The 20,303-nt window shown below is 40.3% G+C and overlaps 1 protein-coding gene and 1 long non-coding RNA gene across 2 annotated transcripts in view; one reads left to right on the top strand and one right to left on the bottom strand.

Annotated features, from left to right (window-relative positions):
- Positions 1–19,750, bottom strand: part of CHD7 (chromodomain helicase DNA binding protein 7) — a 193,290-nt gene extending 173,540 nt beyond the window's left edge. Inside the window, exon 1 of the mRNA XM_019527714.1 lies at positions 19,637–19,750. The gene's annotated coding sequence lies outside the window, so the exon portion shown is untranslated. The remainder of the gene's footprint in view (positions 1–19,636) is intronic.
- A 241-nt stretch (positions 19,751–19,991) lies between these two features.
- LOC109304912 overlaps positions 19,992–20,303 on the top strand; it is a 20,195-nt gene continuing 19,883 nt past the window's right edge. Inside the window, exon 1 of the long non-coding RNA XR_002099503.1 lies at positions 19,992–20,086. This is a non-coding gene — a long non-coding RNA (uncharacterized LOC109304912). The remainder of the gene's footprint in view (positions 20,087–20,303) is intronic.

Here is a 20,303-nt window from a genome sequence, read left to right as displayed (position 1 = left end):
AAAAACCCCCACACATTATACTGTACACTTCGGAAAGACTAGCTGTGTTACCCTACCACGATTGCCCACGTACCACAACTAAAAATATTTGCAGAAGTACTGCTACACATGCATATAGGTACCAAGAACCTACATATTATGTACACCAGGGGTGTCAAATTCACCCCAGGCCCTGGGCCAGATCCGGACCACAGGGGCTCCTCCTGGGCTGGATCCCTGGAGTGGCATTTAGGCAGCAGCATGGAGCCACATTTGTGCAGCACCAAGACAGAGGCATGTGTCCAAGAAGCCAGGGAAGTGGGGTGGCATAGAGCTCTGGCCAGACAGCAGCACAGAACTGGGGGCATGCTGTGACAGAGCCAAGTTCAGCCACAGCACTGCACCACATCCTACTCCTGGCTTCCCACAGATGTATGCCCCAGCTTTGCACCACATGAATACTATTCCATGCAACCACATGCTCCCAGATCCACACTGCTATACATCCCTGGCATGGCCAACTAGCCAGAGCTCCACATTGCTGGGCAGTGACATGGACCCAGAGGCCTGCAGCTCTGGGAGCTACATATATGCAACTACACATGCTCAGCTCTGTGCTGCAACATAGCAGCACAGAGCTCCAGTCAGTCAGCAGCAGCAGGTGAGTGCAGCAGCACAGAGCCAATAGGCAGTGCACATCAGGTAGGCTGGATGCAACGTTTCTGTGGGCCAAATCTGGCCACAGGCCATGTTTGACATCCTTGACATGTACATACATGTGCATGAGTGCATACCCACCCACCCCCTTTTAAGGAAAGACTACACCAAGTTTAAATTCCTCCCATTTGCTTACAACTGGAATTGCAAATGTTAATAAAACTGTTATCTTTTTGTATTTCCAATCTATCGTGTATAGGGCTCCCAATATCAAACACCCTTTAAGAAATCTGATGCATTTGGTGTCTCATCCACAAAAGATTAAGATTTACAGAGCAGTTATTGAGTGCAAAATCTCCCAACGCAGACAGAAGCACTATTAGGTACCCATACCATAGCTTTGTTTACACCCTTGGACACTTTTTCTACTTAAATTGCCAACGCCCACCTTTAGAATCCATCAGGGGCTAGGGGAGGGGAGCCAAGTTACAGCATCTAGTTTACCATTCATTTATAAAGTGCAAAAAATCTAAGTTTATGCTATTTTCCACACAGAAACTAAAAGTTGCCATCTTCAACAAGGACTATGAATGATGCTTAATGACAAGTTAAGGGTTGCTATGCTTTCTGATGGATATACCGTTAGCCTGTAAGAACTTCCACAACAGTTGTATTATTCCAACTGTGTAACTGTTGCCCAGACAAAATCCATTCTCCCTTCCACCAGGAATGCTTTAACCTTTTCTGCTGCTCCTATTTAAGCTATGTAGAATTTTAAACTAGGCATGTCCCCTCCTCCCACAGACACACCTCTGATAATAATATCAAGACCTTCACACTTCCCTACTGCCTACAACATTCACCAGCTCCATCACTGGGTAAATTTCAGCCCACATGCCTTAAATATATTTATGTTCTACAGTTGTTGTTCCATGATCATAAACACAAGGTACTACAGAACATGTTCTGTGCACTAGACCCTTTACTATGAACTCCTGAGTTTTAGGTTTCTACCAACATCCAAGACAGTGTCTGTTATCAAAAGTTCCCTTCCCCATGACCCAGAACTGCACTTTACCTTACATTACTTTCAGTTATTTTTATTTTAAGGAGTGAACAAAATTGATTCCTTCCAAACATGACAGACTATTTGTGATATTATCTACAAGTCAAAGTAGAATTGATTAAAAAGTGTAGAGCCAAAATCATGTTACAGTACAGCAAAGTGTGCTTCTTCACTAAGGAATTCTAAAAACAGTCGCATCCTATCAAACCAATCAAAAATTTGTTCAGTTTTGGCCATCTTATGTCATGAAGGGCAGACAAATTGGAAATAGTATAGTTGAGAGCAGCTAACATTATTAGAGGTCTAGGAAGCATGACTTACCAGCCAAGGTTGGTAGAAGTGGGACTACCTAGTTTGGAGTGACCATTTGATAACGGTTTTCAAATAACATCTAAAAAAAAGTTTGTCATAAAGAGCATGATGATAGGTTATCCTATACAGCCACAAGAGACAGATTAGGAAGTAATGGTCTTAAACAGCACCAAGTGAAATTTAGGTTGTTTATTAGGAACTTGTTAAGGATTGGAGCAGGCTACTTCCAAAGGCTGTGGAATCTCCATCCTTGGAGGTTTTTAAGAGAGCATTAGGGAAACACTTGGCTGGGATGGTTTACACAGGGATGATCCTGTCTAAGAGATGACCTCCTGAGGTCCCTTCCAGTCCCATTTTTCAATGATTACCAAAGGGTCTGAGAACACTTCACAGTATTTACATAGCATTCACTTTCCCCATTAGTGAAGTGCAGCTCCTTATAACGTATGGTTGCACTTATACCACTTTTGTTCTTCCCACAATTTTTTGAAAAAGCAGGAAGCATTTTCTGAAGTCTTTATTACTAATGCTCCTAAATCCATTAAATAAATAAATGAAATATAGCAATAACAGTAAACCCTTGAGAATTCATACTTTGTATTTTGATTTTGGTTACTATAGTTTTCCTGTCTGAAACACCTTTTGGCTAGGTTAAAATAAAACCCTAAAGCAGGTACTATTTTATAACACTTTTCTGAAAACTATATATTGTAAAGCCTGGGTAGCCAACCCACGGTACACACATCACAAGTCACATAGGGCAGCCTGTGTGTGTGGCACTAATCTGGTCCAGAATGGGGCAGAGCACAAAGGCAGAGAGGGCATGGAGGAAAAGCAGAGCAGCAAACTGTGCAGGGGAAGAAAAATCAGTAGTATTCATGGAGGCCACAAGACTTAGCGTGTGGCCCACCTGCCAAAAAGACTGGCCCCCATTGTTGTAAAGCATGCCAAGTTCCTCTGAAAAAAAAAAAAAAAAAGAAAATCATATAGCTACATACAGTTGGATAAACTCAATTGTTCCATCAAGCCTTCAAGTACTAGAGATTTTTATTCAGGATTGTATTATAACATTATATACATCTAGATAAGATGAAGGGCCCTGTTTTAGGAGACCTCAGTTCTAAACAATTAAATAAAATAAATCTATGTTAATGCAATGCTATGGTTGAATTTTTCACATATAAAGCCAGGAAAATGAAAGTTATGGTTCCCATGATAACCACAACTTGATTCCCTTGCACATTTGTATTATTTATGTTATATGTTGAGACAAATGTATGCGTCATAGCCAATTTACAGTCGCTGTGGGAATCATAACTGAATTTCTTGTCTTCGGCATGTATAAAATCTCAACCATAAAATACAATATGCACATACTTTGGTTTGGTTTTTTTTTGTGAGAATGGTAAATTCACATTATGTTTTTCATGCTATGTACTCCAGCAAACAGAGCACCCTACAGAGAGCATAACGTGCAGCAGAAGGACAGAACAGTACAGAAGCAGATAAATTCACAGCCACACCCTCCAAATTGTTTTCCACAAGCAATGAATATGCAGGGACACTGGCATATATTACCCATTTTAGTCAGTTTTCAAAGTATTTTAATGTGCAATGCTTTAGTTACATGTGTCTGTCTACAGACCCATTCTTTAATGAGATGCTGAAATACTGGGCAATTCATATTCTGCAAGAATAAACCAAATGGTTTGGCCAATAAACCAAATGCTGGTGAGAACATTGAAGACAGTCCTCCATAAAGAAAAGTAAGATCCTGATGAGTCTGAAGTCTTTTTAATAAGATACTGAAATACTGCAAGAGAGAAATCACTAAACATAAGCTGGTAAAAAAACGAAAAAAACAAAAAAAAAATAATTTCCTACAACAGCTTTAAAAAACTAGTTACACCCTTTAAAAGGGGCATATACATGTTGTTTAAGTCATTGTTTGGCTTAGATAAAAGACACTCCAATTTAAAGTACTTTTCAAAGTTTTAAATGCTTTATAACATGGGGCGTATAGCATTTTATGTTACGTACATGAACTGATGATGGGAAGTGAACAGGCAAAGGAGATCAACAAAACAGAAAGAACTTATAAGGATGGATTTCATTTGAAGTTCCTAGCTTTTATGTTGTGTCACAAATATAACCAACTTGTACATTTAATACATTAACCAATATACTATTATGGCTAAAGACATATACCATTTCCATTTCACACCTTTACTTCCATGAAGCTCCATTTCAATATAAGCTTCAATGCTCCAAAGATGCAACTAAGATTGTCATACTTAGGAGCATTGTAGCAAAAATGAAAAAGGGACACCTAAAGGCATGAATACTGTGCCCAGGTACAATTCTGCCATTTATTTCCAGTCTCTAAAGGATTATGTGGAAGGATTCTCTGTAAGAAGTTAGTCAAGTCTGAGAACAAACTTCAAAGCAACGTTTTTATGGTCTAGTTATAGTCCCTTAGGAAAGGAGAAGGGAGTAGGCCTTATAAAGGAAATGCTGACAGTCAAATGCAATAGCATGAGCAGTACTTGTTGTCTAGACACTACCAAATACACATGCTGGTTCTCTGGTTTGATTTATTCCAAGACCAAAACAAAAAACTATAGATTACATTATAGGTTAAGTTTTTCAAATCCTTTAACATCCTATAACAAAATTTTCCTCAAAAGTGTCTAAAGGCAAAAGAATTCAAAGTTTCACTTAAAAATTAAAAGTATGGAAACAAAGTGAGGCAGTGGCCAGCAACCTCCCCAACCCATGAACTGGAACAACCCAGCTCTGGCTTGATGTGGGATAGGTGACTTCTGTGATACATCAGTGGCAGGGGTCTCTGCCTGCATCCACACCAGGGCCAGGCAGCTGAGAGCTGTGCCCTTGTCACAGCTGCTTCTTCCCCTGCCCCCTAGCCTTCCCTGGGCTGCAGCATGGGCACAGGCCCCAGCTGAAGGAGGCTCTATGGCAGGGCTGGACACTTGGAAACTGCATCCACACTGCTGTTCCCCCCTCCCCCACCACCACCACTCCACAGAAGCAGCAGCAGCAGCAGGATGCAGTTGCCCAGCCCTGGCAAAGTTCCCTACCAGCTGCGGCGTGTGCCCTCACCACAGCCAGATGGAGAAGCAGCAGTGACAAGGGCACAGCTGGAAGGTACCCAGCCCCAGCACAGCTCCCCACTCCATAGCCCCAACATAGGTGCAGGAATGGGCAAAAAAAGCCCCGGGTCTCTGTGGGCCAGGTTCAGTAGCTCCATGGGCCAGATCTGGGGTTGCCAACCCCTGGAGTAAGGTACACAAACCCCTTCATTATACATATTTCCCTTTCTCAACAGCATTCCCAAAAGCACAGCCTGATAGTTTGGCTTCTATTGTTATAAGCAACACTTAAGGTGACCACAATAAAAGATTATATTAAGGTAAAGTCAAGCACTTGGAGAAAATATAAGAATTAGATGGCTCATGCAACTTTAATCTGGCCCTTCTGTGCATTACCATGATCTTGCCCAATATTGCAAGCTGGGTGGCAGGACCAGAAATAGGAATAAGCTTTGCTAGGTCCCAGTCCAGTACCTCAAGAAAACATCCTGTCTTTCTGCAGCCTTCCACCTCTTTCACTGTCCATATTGTAAATCGAATGAGGCAAAGCTCCTGTAGATCTGCACATGAAGGAAGAACAAAGTGGAATGGTTTCTTTACTTTTAGTGTTTTCTAATTTAAAGTGCTTGAATTTACAATGGTAACTTATTTAATAAGTATTACACAGAACACCATTTAGAAAAAGAAATCACATGAAACTATCAAGGATTATTAGAGGTTGAATCCAGGACCTTACAACAACACATCTAGCACTTCAGCTAGAGTAGTAACTAGGAACAAAACTAGGCAATTTTCCTTTCTGGATCAGCCATTGGGAAGTAAACAGTACACAAACTTTGTATGTATTCACAACTAATGTGTAAGGTCTGTAAGCCATATAATAGTGGCATGGCTTATACAACTGTTTTACTTGTGATAATAGAATGTTATAAGAAATTCTAGGTTGTATTCATTACTGTGAAATGCAGTGTAAACTCTTTAGATATCGCAACCACAGATTTGGTGCATTTGTTCTAAAAGCAAAATGGCTGTGAATAATATGCAAGATCCAAGGCTCAAACACAGATGCATCTTCAGCTCCCACTGAAGTGACCTTTGCAACCTTTCACCTGGCTGATCTGTAAAATGGGGCAATAACTGCCTACCACCCAAATTAGAGGGTATGAGGCCCTGGTTGACAACCACTGTGAAATGCACAGGGTTATTATTATTAGTACAAGTAGAAGAACGCGGCTTCCAGCCCACCACCACTTCCCTTAAGACACATGTCCTCAGAACCATAGTATCTGGTCTGACATTACTCCAGCAAGCACAGGGCTATCCAACCGCTGGTCTGGGGACTTAATGTGCTGCAGCCCCCAGCTCCTACCTCTTCTTTCTCTGGCTGCCGCTGCAACCAGTTTCTAGGCTTCCCACCATCAAGAGCTTCTGCCTCCTGCTCCTGCCACAGGGGGCATGGCAAGGGTAGCCATACATGCCAGTTTGGCCGGGACAGTCTCAGCCAGTTGGTGAAAACGGAAACAAAAGACCTGGAATTACAGGAGAATGGGGGCAGTTTGGAAGACAGGAGAACCAGCATTGTGTACCGGACTGCCACCCCTGTTGCTGCGTGGGAGCAATAGGGGTGAACTGGAACACTGTCCAACCCAATCTGCCCTCTGCCTCCAGCTGCTGCTCAGAAGGAGCCAGGCCAGGCACATACCTGCTCCAGCCCACCCACCTTGTTCCTGCATAGCAGCAGTGGTGCCTGCCTACCTGGTGCACCATGCTGCTCTGCCTTCCTGTGGACAGTGCCCCATGGTGCAGTGCCTGCCTGGTGCAGTGCTGGGGGGAGGGGCGGTGGGTGGAAATGTTCTGGATTTCTTTAAAAATAATAGTTACCCATAGTATGGCAGCACCCAGAGCCAGGGCAGCCCATGGCATGGTAGAGCAGTGTCAAGGTTCAACTTAGAATTTGAATAGCCCTGCTCTAGTAAGTTTGAACGAACTTGTGTAAGTGAAGAATGATATGCATGTGTACATTGTCTAAGGACAGTAATATTCACTTTGACCCAAAGACCGTCTCTCTGACAAGTTATAAAGTCCCTCCCCCGACAAGTTTTCCCCCTTGCAGTTAGAGAAACTACCAACTTTCCCCTAACCTTATTCTCAGTAATGACTTATGCCACTTTTGCTAAGACTGTTATAAAACATTTGGCCTGAGGCAAATAACAAATATAGAAAATCTCAAGTAAAAAAAAAAAAGATTTCAAGAAATGTAAGGGGGGGGGGAAAAAGGAGTTTTGTAGTAGAATATATTATATAAACTTAAACTATCACTGCTTTTAATTGGTGGCTATCTATAACAACCAAGTCAGATTAGAATATCTTTCCGGTATGTCCACTTTATGGAGGGGGAAATGATGAAATTTTGTTATACATAGTTTCCTGTGGCCAGGTGTTTTTCCAGAGGCATTTTTTGTAAAAATTATGAACTCACAAATAGTAGCAGGGAAGTCAAAAGATTTTCAAAAGTGTTCATTATTGAACACATACTTATTTAATGTTACTACATGTTAATGAAGCATAATTAACACTTGTAAAGCATTAAGATCATTTCATGAAAGGTGCTACGTAAATAACAAGTATTATTAACCCCAGTGTGCCAGATCTGAAAATACATTCTGATGAACTTGGTACACCAGCTCAGAGAAGAACTGAAATTTCTCGCATCCAGGCATCTGTTCAGTCCACAAGACCAAACTAACTTGTTTTTCACAAGACTTGCATGGACTGGCCAAATGTTAGCCTCAGTGACTCTTACACGCTTTTCAGAGGAAAGGCATCAAATTTATTCACTGAAGACTCAATTTCTACTTTTAATTCTGGCTTAGGACATAAAATTTAGGACTATATACTGCTCTCTATTCAGACCTTCCACTGATGTCAAAGAGCACTGTGGACAAAGGTAAAGGCTAGCATATCATTTTCACACAGAACCTTATTTTCTCATACATAACACGGTCCCCAATAACATACACATCTTGTTTTTGGAGAGCAGAATACAGAAAAAGAGACTTTTCCCCCCAGACTGGGAAACCACGCCCAGGAAGTGCAACATCACACAACACAGTGTAGGTGAGGCAGAAGGAACTTTGTGGTATGGCAGGAAGCTCCTGCTACATCACCCAGACTGTCTCCTGGGGTGCCACACTTCCTGGACACTGTTTCCAGGATGACTTCACACAAGGTCAGACTCCAGACTCTTGCAAGAACAGTAGCAAGACTGTTAGTTCTTTACGGTAAATAGTTATTTTTTATAAAGTTCCTGTAACTAATATTTCCACATCACAAGCCTCATCTAGACACTCATTTGCTGCTTCAAGCACAGGCTACAGTGCTCAGCCAGTAGCTACACCCGCCAAGAGGATTAACACAGTTATGCACCCATTCAGTTTCCTGAGCCAGACAAGCAACAACCATCTTGGCAGTGGCATGCCAAGCACAATCTCCAGGCTTTTTTTCCAGCAAAACACACAGCTTTCCCATTTAATGCATGCAGACCAATTCTGGCAGGCTGATTTCAGGGGGAAAGGTGCACATGTATGGGAGAAAATATGGCAATTCACTTCTTAATCTTAACTCACATTAAATCAAATAACTCACATTCAGCATTGAATAATAGGAACACTCAACATTTATGTCTCTCATTTCTTTCCTTCTTCCCCATTCTTTCCTTAGCATTTCTTGAAAAAAGTTCCCACCTAATATGATTCACACCCTCTCCCTACCTCATTCCATCCACTAACCTGAATAAATGGTTTATATCAGGGATGGCCAACCCACAACATGCATGCTACAAGTGGCATGTGCAACCACTTTGCTTAGCTCATGGCAGATCAAACAGAAAGGAGAAAGAGCAAAGCAGCAGATTGGAAAGGGAGGAGACAGCAGAGCAGATCAGGCAGAGGAAAGAGGATTGGAAGAGCACTAGGGGAGTGAGTGGGACTTACTTTGTGACACGTCTACTAAAAAGATTGCCCACCACTGATGTATATCAAATCATTATTTGGCTGTACAGATACCCATCCCAATCAGATTAATGAGGAAAGTTGGTACTCAAATCACTGCTGCAAGCTCTATGAAGACTTGTAACATTACCACTGTATTGCTTTACACTTCAAAGACTTTCACCACAACTAGGAAGGCTACATATATTCCAATTTTAAAAAAGGGGAAAAAACCCAAAATCAATTAATTCTGTAGAATCTGAGCATGTCATGCAGGCCACAAATATATCAAGCAAACTAGACATGGTCCCGGATTTAGATGTTTTACAGCTGTATTTTAGGTTTGTAAAAACCCGTTAGACTTGAACACACAGTTCCTACCGTAAACAAGCTGGTTTTATTAACTACAGCATTCACTCTGAATACACACAATGTTAGTCAGTCACCAGTTCTCCCTGGGTTCAACACCAGCAACTTGTAACTCCTAATGCAAGACACTGATGACAATCAAAAACACATTATGAAAGAATTTCTAAGCTAAAATGTAATTAGGACTCATCTCTAACACATTTTTGCCTGCTTTTCTGGAATGTTTGGAACAAATTCTCCCCCACCATAAAAAACCATCACATACATAAAACTTTGTTTTTATGTTGTGGGGGCTGGGAAAGAGGATCAAAAGAGAGAGAAAAGAAAGTCCAAGCAGTTTTGATAAAAAGCAAAAAACCAAATAAATAGCTTAAGTTTAATCTGAGACAGGTATGTATACACCAGGGGTTGGCAACATTTTTGGGCAGAGTGCCAAAAACACCAGCAACCGCAACTTGTAAAGATGTTGGCATGCTGGGGGCAGACAGTGGGGCAGCCGCGAGGGACCCAATCCTTGTTGTGGCAGTGCAGCCCCGGCCCCTTCCTACCATCTGCCCCAAGGCACGTGTGACAAGCAAAATGCCTTCGCGTGTCGTACTCTGGCACCCGTGCCAGGGATCGTCTAACTTGATCTATGATATTATCAGTTTATATAGTTTTACAAAATTGCTGCTTGCCATTTGAAGATCTGTTTTTTGTACTTCTCTCCCTGCCCATTTAGAACAGCCATAACATTCTCAGCAGTGTGGGATCCTTCAACAGGGGTAGCCAGAGTACAATATAATGCTTCAAAACTCCTGAAAGCAATTTACGTAAGATGTTCATTCCTTACTTGAATGATGCATAAATACATTTAAGTATAAACTGTCAGTTTCTATTACCCTGGAGAAAAATGACAAAATAATATTAGAACTGCTCAGTTACAGTCACTGTTGTTTTACTTCTCCCAATGTCATCTTTTTCACCATTGTTAGCCTAAGGAACATAATAAGGAGCATTACTACACTAGATTTGTTTCAACACAATAAAGTTTTGGTCTATAACACTAGGAAATAGTTTGAGTCAGTTATATAAGCCTGATTAGACCATGCTGTGAAGTTTTACAGAATACAAATTATTCCTACATTTATTTGGGGTTTTTTGTCTAATTAAATCTCAATATATTAGGCAATACACAGGTGTGAATTATTGAGACCATAATAATTAGTCTCTAATTTGATAAAATTTCTCGTATTCAGATTGACTTGCAGGCTTGAAGAGTCCTGTGGAGAATGTGTGGTTTGCCAAAAAATGCATTGCAAAGAAAGGATTCAAATGTGGGGGGAGGGGGGTGAGAAAGAGAATGGAATCTGCTACATTTTGCAACAAAGTAATTCTGAAGATTAAATACTTAAAGTGTATCATCTCTGACAAGTCCTTTTATACAATTTCTAAATCTTCATTTTGTCCCCATTCTTCTGCCAAAAGAAAGATGGTATGAGAATGACAACTTATGCCTAATTCGATATTAAGTACCTTTATGCTAAGAAGCTGGGTCATAAATTAATTTGTTAAAATATGATGGCTTAAGTTAGTATCAGACTAAATTCAAAGACCATATACTCACAGCTTTATACTCAGCTACAAAGCTAAGGACAGATTCTGATTCACATGACTTACCTACATGATGATGCTCATTGGGAAGATATCCAACTGCCTTCAGCCATGCTAAAAGTTACAGAACTATTTACCATTGTAAAAGTATCATAGCATAATCTAGGCATTAAATTTTGTAAACAAGAGTTTAAGCACTCATTTTCTCAGTGCATGGGAAGCTTTTCCAGTAGCTGATAGATTAACATTCAGGGTTTTTTTCCTTTCGTACAAGATGAAGTAGTTAGAGGACAATGCATTTAGAGAAAAAAAAAAATCTTCTTCAGATATCTTAAGTGGAAAAATTGGCAATGCATAAAAAACAGGCTACTAACAAACTAGCTACCAGTAAACCTAAAGACAACCGTTAAGATGGCCACAAACTTCACAGATGACTGCATCGAGGAAAGTCACTAAGAAACAATTTCTGATCAAAATTCTTGAAATTTTCTTCTTTGTGCAAGGAAAATGTTCTCTTTTGAAGCTTCCTTCACTATTTAAGTTACAAAAAGGTGTTATATATATGCTCTAAAAACCACAGAGAAAAAATCTGGAGGTAGGCAACAAGACAATGTGGCAAGTGATGTTGCCATATCCCAGTGACAGTTTAACCTGGATGTCCAGTACCTAGGTTTCCTGATCAGTGATTTCTCTCAGTGGATGGATCTGCCTTACTCTGTCACAAGCCGCCTACTGTGGATATGCCATTTCACTTGAGAAGGAAGAAGCCAACATGCATCAAACATATCACTCCCCCGGCAGAACTAGATCGATTACAGCAGCAAATGGGCAGCTCAGCTGCAGGAGTCCTTGACTTGCTATTCACTCTGATGAAGTTCAAGGCATGCAACTGCAACCAGTCATACCTTGAGGCACCTTCAGTTACCTTCTCTTTATTAGGATAGTGCTTTCTTAAGGGAAGAGAGAGCTCTATCCAAAAATCCTATGTATACCTTCACTGTTCTATCTTAACCACCAAGACAAAGGGATTTTTTTGCTCTGTGGAAGCTCACATGTGAGACTTTTCATGTTAAAAAGGTCTGCTTCCACCTTTTTTGGAAGAAATTACTTTCATCTGGTACTTTACCTAACACACTAACCTACTGGTGCTCCCCTTTTCTTAAAAAAGCCTCAACACTAACTCATCTGCCTTTTCAAAATTATTTCTGAGAAAAATCTGCCTCCTCACATTTCAGGCCATCTAATAAGCAAGTTTTAAAAGTAATTTAATTTACACATAATAAAAAGAAACAACATGTGTGCATTTTTGTTCTATTTTTGGATTCTTCTCTTGTCTCCTTAATCTCAAAGAACCAACCATTCAATACCTCTGAATCTGGGAGTACCCCCATACAACTCCAACGCAGGAACAATAATCCTGTCATGGATCTGACACTGTTTAAATCCCTTCCAACATCAGTGACACTTCCATGAAGACTCCTCCCTTTCAGATGCTATAAAGATCAAATCTGACCCTCTGGTCTCCCTCCTATTCCATTACTAAGATTCAGGGGGTAGGGGGATTGGGCAGGGACAACAGAAGGTACTATGCTTTCTTTGGCCAAATAAGTTCCAGCAGCAGCTTGAAACTGGTGGGGATTGTTTTAAATGTTGCTTCCTCTGCTGGGACAGCAGTGAAACTTAAGAATTATTTAATTGCCAGTGCTCCAACTACACCTTTATGGAGAAGTAAAATGGAAGTGGAGCCTTGTGAGGACCGAGAAAGGAGTAAAGATAAGCTGACACTTTGTTTGTTCATGCTATCTCCCCACCTAAGATAGAGAGAGTCAACTAAGTAAGGAAAGAAAAGTGAAGCCAACTTCTCTCCCTCTAGGAGCCAGATGAATATAGCAAATATGATAACATATGGAGTATATATTAAAATATAGCAGACACATAGTAACGAAGCTAACACAAAGCAAGCAGCTTAGAAGCTTAAATCAAGTGATTTAGGAACTAACAAGAAGTGCCACACCTGAATCTTCATGGTTAGGGTTTCTTAAGACAAGAATTTGACTCTAAGCAAAGGCCTCCTCAAAAGAGCTTTAAATTATTGGGTGTATTGGGAAATAGTGCTCTAGACTTGAACAAATGGCTTGAATGGCACAGGTCAGCTGTGAGCAGTAACGAGAAGTGAACTGAGGTTGAGACAGAGGTCCCTTAACCAGAGTGTAAATGCAAGAGAGAGACATCCAACCAATGGCTAGCAGTAAAGCAAAAGCATCTTCCAGCTGATAGCATAAGGGAGACAACCCCTACTTCCAGTCCAGGCCAAGAATAGACTAGGATCAGAGGCTAAAAACTATTCATCCAGTCCAGGAGAAGTACCAATAACAGCAGAACCTCAAATAGACACCAAAATTGCCAAGGGAGAGTCAGAGATGGCTAAAGACAGCAACTGTCATATTCCTAAATCTTGTTCCATGCTACAATATATTCATCTAAAGTTATCAGGAGAGTTCCAACTATGTGCGCATGAGGCAGTCTATATACTGTACATGAAATACTAAAGAAAAAGGATTATGTCTCTCATCCACGAGCTCCACACATTTATGAACTTTCAGCCTGTTGACAGGCATGCTCTCAAACCCCAGCAAGTGCTGGGATTTTGATAGGACGGGATGAAGTTATGAGCTAAATTGCTAACCAGAACACACACCTTAGAAATCACCTCGTCATTTGTCTAGGACAGAGGTCAGCAACCTATAGCCCCAAGGCTGAATCCAGCCTGCAAAGAGGTTGGATCTAACCCAGGGATGACCAACTCTCACAGCAACTCTCCCTGTTTCTCTCTCTGCCTGGAGAAATCATACAAATCATATCATGAATCTCTCTCCTGATCATCTCATTTTCCTCTTTTTGACATATTAAACCATACAGATGAAAAGCACCTATTTTTGTCCTCTCTCTCTGTACCCATCTTTGCCAACGAAATTTGTAGATTTGTCTGAAATTCTATCAGGTTAGTGGATTACCAAGTCAAATCTTGATGATAAACAGCATTGTCAAAGACAAAGCTATCTTCAACTCCAACCTTCCCTTAGCTGAAGCTGTGAAGAACTGAAATCTCCTCCTCTTCTCACATGCTGATCATGCCACTTCTAGGTCCAAACTAATATTTTATCTATTAGGGACTCCATCATCTCTTCTAGAATGTTATTTACCTGTTTCTTTTGCCCCAGCTGCCCCAGCTTCCAGTTTGGAAGGTTATAGCATTTCCAGAAGGCATTTCCCTGTATTCTTCCCACAAACGGTGTCCAAAATCTGTTAACACCTAAAAGTTGAATCTCCCCACAACACTATTCATGAACAGATCAACTAGCTCTCTACCATGAGATCCAGGACAAAATTGCCCTCATGAAAATATTCTTCAGACTTACTCCAGCCTCTTATCTACTTGGTCTCAATTACTATCTGTCCCATTGCTTTTACTCCCGTACTACTCCTCTGCCCCAGAAAGTTTCAGTCATCTGTGTAAGCACCTTCTCTGCACCTCCAGTCATCTTCCTCATCCTTCTTGTATTCTACATAATTGCTTCAGCTGTATTTGAAATATCATCTGAATATATCCTTTCCCTACCTCTACAATAGAGAGGAAAAATACAACTGAAATTTATTTCAACTCTAAAGGTTACTGGAATAGAGATTTCTTAGAAAGTACAAAATAAAAGTCTGCATCACAACATTAAGGTGTAAAACATCTTTCATATCCAAAGATGCATGAAGGATCTGAAGTACATCGAGGTGACCAAGCTGAGATGGGCAATCTAGCCTCAACAACATGTCCCTGCTCTCTGAATTAGCCTCTGAGTTCTAATATGGGGTCTCAATGCCATTACTTCTTTTCATTCTGACCAAAATGCTGCTTACATCTTTAACAAAAGGTAAAAGTTATTAGAAGCGAGGTGCTTGTTTACTTTTTGCAACACAACTTAAATAGTTGAGGCTAGCAAAAAATTCAGTGCCATTAAACAAACAAACAAAGTATAAAACCAGAAGGAAGGCTGACAAAACACTTTTGAATGAAAACACATGAGGAGAGGTTACAGTCTCGGAGCTAAACCCCTGCAGAAAGAAAACAGAGAGAGGGGGAAGGGAGTAGGGAGGTATTTCAGGTACATTTGAAAAGGAGAAGCATGTTTAAGGCAAACTGCCATTCTGATTTCTACCTATATAAGAAGTTTACCTAGCCCCGTTTTAGAAACCATTTACTATTCCACTCTTGCCATTACACCCAAATCAATTTCACAAAAACTAAAGTAGGTTTTTTTTTTCCTTCAGACAATTCCAACTCAACAGCTACATAAGGCAATATACTCTCAAATTTGACTATTAGAAAATAATTTAATAGATAGCTACCTGTTGAAATCATAGCAAAAAATTGTGAGCTTAAAGGAACAGCTTAAAATGCCTCAGTAATACAAAGAACTAGACGTTTTCTCCAAATTATTCACCACTCGATTCTCTAGCAAGCTAGCTATTCTCAGGCAGATAACTTATAATCATAGAAACAACATAGTAGACCCATATTTAAATTAACTCTGCACAAAATAACCTTTAGGATAAAGATTATATATGGCAAAACTTAAATTTTCCTCTCAGAACCATTAGGAAGAAGGCAGACATTTTGGCTGCACTGACTTTTTCCAGACAATTGATTCTTGAAGTTATTTATTCCCCACCATTCCCCTCAAGGCCCTCTCATCACAGCAATTGTCTCTATGTCAGAGGAAGGTTGGAAGCAGCTCCCTCCAAAGCCAGACAACACCACACCCAAAATAGCTAAGGGGGTCCCTTACAAAGTGCTCCCTAGATCATGCCAGGACTGGATTGTGGTCAGTGCCTGTATGCCAATCACCTTGCTAAGTATGTGTTGTGCCCCTACTAAACTAGTTTATTATTTAATTAGTGGGTTTTTTGCTGATTCTTTCACTTTTAGATGAAGATGGATTATTGAGTTTCATTGCTGTGGGTTTTTATGTTTCCAAGTTTGTTTGTTTTCTTGAAGTACACTATTTAATATAAATAAGGAGATGGCAGAAACCAACATGTTCAGGCACAGCAACCAAACAGTATCTATGAAATTAAAGAGGCCAGAAGCTTAGGGATCACCAACCCTGACTGGCTTTTTCTAGATGCACGTTTACATCTTTAAAAATGTCACACATTGGAGGCTAAGAGTAATCCGCTTTTGTGTACTTAAGAATATCCGTAAGAGCTTTGTTGTCATATTCAGACTTGGACTGCATGCTCTAGGTCACAGAATGTTTTTTATGGCATTCATATTTGGAAAACTGAGTTTGAGTTAAGTGGAAACTTTACATTTTGGTTACAAGCAATGAGTGAACACCAGTAAAATAAGAACTACTAAAAGTTACAGTTTGAATCTATGGACGGAGAGAGAAAGATTCTTTACTCAAAGTTTAGTACCTTCTCAGAAATGTCACTAAACAAATATTAAAAACATTCTATATATTCCAAAATTGCTACCCCACAATAAGTTCTTAACTATTCTACAAAAGGATTCTAGAACCAGATTAGTTCTACTTAGAATAAAGTTTTCCTCCTCATCTTTAGGGTTGCCAAAATGCTAGATATTAACTCAAATATGAGATAACACCACAGAAATAACTTACATCAAGTATCCCATTCACATAAGCACGGCCAATTGGGAAGCAGAGGATAAATGAAAAAGTTGTTGGCTACTATAAAGACAGGCTAACTGGCTGAAGCAGATTAAAATAATTGTCTTTCACCTTAAGAAAACCAGAATACAAAACTTGTCTGCAAACAAGAATTTAGCCAATTTAACTACATCAGTTTAGAAAATGATTCAACAGACAAGGCCTAAGTTGTAAAAACAAATAATAAAAAAAAAGTGTCTACTGGTCTCATTCATGTTCACTATGGTCATCACTAAACAATGCCACAATCCATGGCAATTTATTCAGAGGAACTAAACAGGAATGAGTTTGCAAGTCAGGGCTGAAGTGTATCTGCAGAGACGGGGGGAACTTGCCATGCAACTGCCCAGGCCAGACAGGGTCCCACACAATTTCACTTCTTAACACTTAGCATACAGGCACACAAAGCAGCTGCAGCAAGGTAAACTTACTGGGAAGTAGCTGGTGGACTACAACTCCCCAGGTACACAATCTTACACTATGGTAAATGCAAAGTAGTTTACCCATTAGTAAAAGCATGGTTAGTTACTTTACATTTACCGTAAGTAAGAACATGCACACATGCAGTTATCAAAGAGACTTCACATGACAAGTTCCCAACCTACCTTACCTTCCAGTAAGCAATTTAGGTGCCCATATTCTAAATTCACCCATTCAAACCCCATTCAGCACATTTTAAAAGCCTTCCTTCTGGAAAATAATTGATAGATACACAACCAACAGGAAGCTAGAAATAAGACAAATATAGAATTCGAGACGCTTACTTGTTTGTTCCCCCCACCACCACCTTCAGTCCCTTTCTTCTCATTTCTCTGCCCCTAAACACTGTCAATATCTAATCTAGAGAACAGGAGCCATTATAGGACATTAAGCCCAGGCCAATCTAAAGAACCTCGATACAAACTTTAGGAAATCGTTTTAAAATAACTAGATGTACAAATCATGAAAAAAAATTAAGGCCTTTTCCCTCTATACAAATGATCCTGTTTTTGACTCATGCCGTCTCCCAACAGAAAACTGTCCTAAGATAAAGGGGCCTAAGCCATTTCCTGTCTGAACTTATAAAGTTTAGGGCCTTCTTTGCAGCAACATACTTTACACTGCTACAGAGCTTCTTTCTGGCACCTTGCGTCTATAAAATGGTATAACATGCACAGTCAAAATCAGCCCGTATAAATTTGTATGCTACAGTGGCTGGTACCTTCACATATGCTATAATCAAACTTGTTAAAATTTAAAAATGCACCATATTCCGCAACTGCTTGAAAATATGAAATACACATATATATATTTAAAATGTTACTTGTAGTATTTACTCATCATAGGTCAAAGCTGCAATGTTTGGATGAAAACTGGCATGCACATACTTTGGAAAAGTTAGAATACATGATAAAGCCTGCATGTGCAATAGGAAAATATTGCATGACCTTTTCAGGACCAATGTTACCCAGCTGCATGTGAACTGACATTCAAATAAAAGATATTAAAGCCATATTAAAATGCAGTCCCCTATTCTTGGAGTGTTTCTCCTTTCGGTAGGCAAGATTTCAGTATTTTATTCTAAGGTTGGTATTTCCACAATATCATTCATTCTCTTACAAAGAACTTTCTTGTTTGAGATCTCCTTCCCAAGCTTATACTAGCTTTCATCAAAACACTGCATTAATAGCAGAACAGATAATAAAATGAGACGTGTGTTCTACATTTAAGACTGAGCAAGTTTTTTCCATTGTTTAAACAAACTAATTTGAATTTAAAAAAAAAACCTAAAAGGCATATCATTACAGTGTTAGATATCCTGTGAGAAACTTAGTCCAGTGTGATTATCCGATTCGTAAATATTAAATTTTATTTTAAGCATTTTGGTCTAGAGAGTTTTAAATGCCTATAAAATGTTTTGGGAAGGTTTAACGCACTTAAGTAAATGTTAATCCGGACAGACTTTATGAAGATTATGGTGCCATCTATTTGTATAAAAATAACGATTTTGTTTTCCTAAACCAGTCTTTCAAATAGTTTTTCTTTGAGAACATTAACTTGCCTCAAAGTAGATGTTGAAACTACTCCCCCCACATCAGAAAAAAGTTGAACACCAGACTAAAAGAAAAGCGTTATCTGTACAAACCTTTTCACATTTTGATCACCATCGCAACAAAAGTCAAGACAAAACAAGTAACAACCTCACTCTGTTCTAGTAGCTTAAATATATAAATGTTAACAATGCTATTGTGCCAATCACCTGTTACAAACCTCAGAAACAAATGGTTAATTTCCCCTTTAATGCAGGTTATCTAGAACAGCACAATATGCATTTTTCAAGATTTTTTTTTTAATTGCAATTCCCCCTTAAAACAAGCCGTAACCCCAACTGTCTCATTACAGTTACGTTCATCAACTACTCGGCTGTCTAGCATGTGTTTATAGAGAGCAATGTCATATTGCGAACGAAAAAAAAAATTGTTGGAAACTTTTGATGAAGAAACTAGAGAGCTCAAAAGTTGCCCTCGGCGGTGCCTGGCAATGCTGAAGAGAGTTCTACAACGTGCCCCAAGCATCCAGCTACATTTAGCTTTCAGCCTTTTTTATTATCATTGTCAATGAATGGGCTCCAGTCAAATTAAAGCTGCCATTTTAGGTTAAAGACTAGAGAGCCTCTGTTGTGCAACAGCGAGACAAAAAAAAAAAACCCCACTCCAAGCGAGCGACAGACATTCTCCTTGGGAAAGGAGGGATTTCAACTTTCAGAAAATAAAAATAATCATAAATAACAATAATAATAATAATAATGACCGGTCACGCTTCCTCTTAATTTAATAGGAATTATATATGGATACTCACACATTACCGCAAACTAACGGGATTTATAATGGGGATAAATCAGCTAGCCATGCTGCTAAGGTCATAGTCATTAAGATTTTTTTCCCCGTCGTTAGAATGGATGATCTGTGAGGAAATGAACAGAAACATTTTTTGTTCAACTTGCTGGTTCGCCCCCCACTCCCAGCCCCACACGCTCGGGAGAAAAGACCTGGGCAGCGCATCCCCCCGCTGCCCCCCCAGCCCGGAAAGCCATCTTCTAGTGCCAGCCCCGCTCCCTCCCGCTTGGATGAAAGTAAAATCCTGCCGACGCCTGGGAAGAAACTTACTGCGCGGGGGCTCGCTCAGGTCCCCCCGCGCCGCGGGCGGAGGGGCGGGGGCAGCCTCTCGGAACTGGGCGCGGGGCCGGGGGGATGGAGCTGGAGACGCCCTCAGGACCTCCCCGGAGGAAAACAAAAGGCCAAAAGTGGGGTAAGTGCGTGCAGAGTTGCGTGGCGCATCTCCCCCAAGCCCGGCGCTTCCGAGGGAGGGAGGGGGCAGTCCCCGGGCATCGCTACTTCTCTTTTGTCCATTGTTCTGCGCTTTCTTTCTGTCTGTTTTTTTTGTTTGTTTGTTTTTGTTTTTTTTTAAAGTCCTCGGAGCCGAGGCGCGAGCGGCGTGCGAGGGGAGCCGGCCGCTCCCCGCCCCG

The sequence above is a fragment of the Gavialis gangeticus genome, unplaced genomic scaffold, assembly GCF_001723915.1.
Source record: "Gavialis gangeticus isolate Ggan-Ray unplaced genomic scaffold, GavGan_comp1, whole genome shotgun sequence".
NCBI classification, from domain to species: domain Eukaryota; kingdom Metazoa; phylum Chordata; order Crocodylia; family Gavialidae; genus Gavialis; species Gavialis gangeticus.
This window is presented reverse-complemented; position numbering and strand designations above follow the sequence as displayed.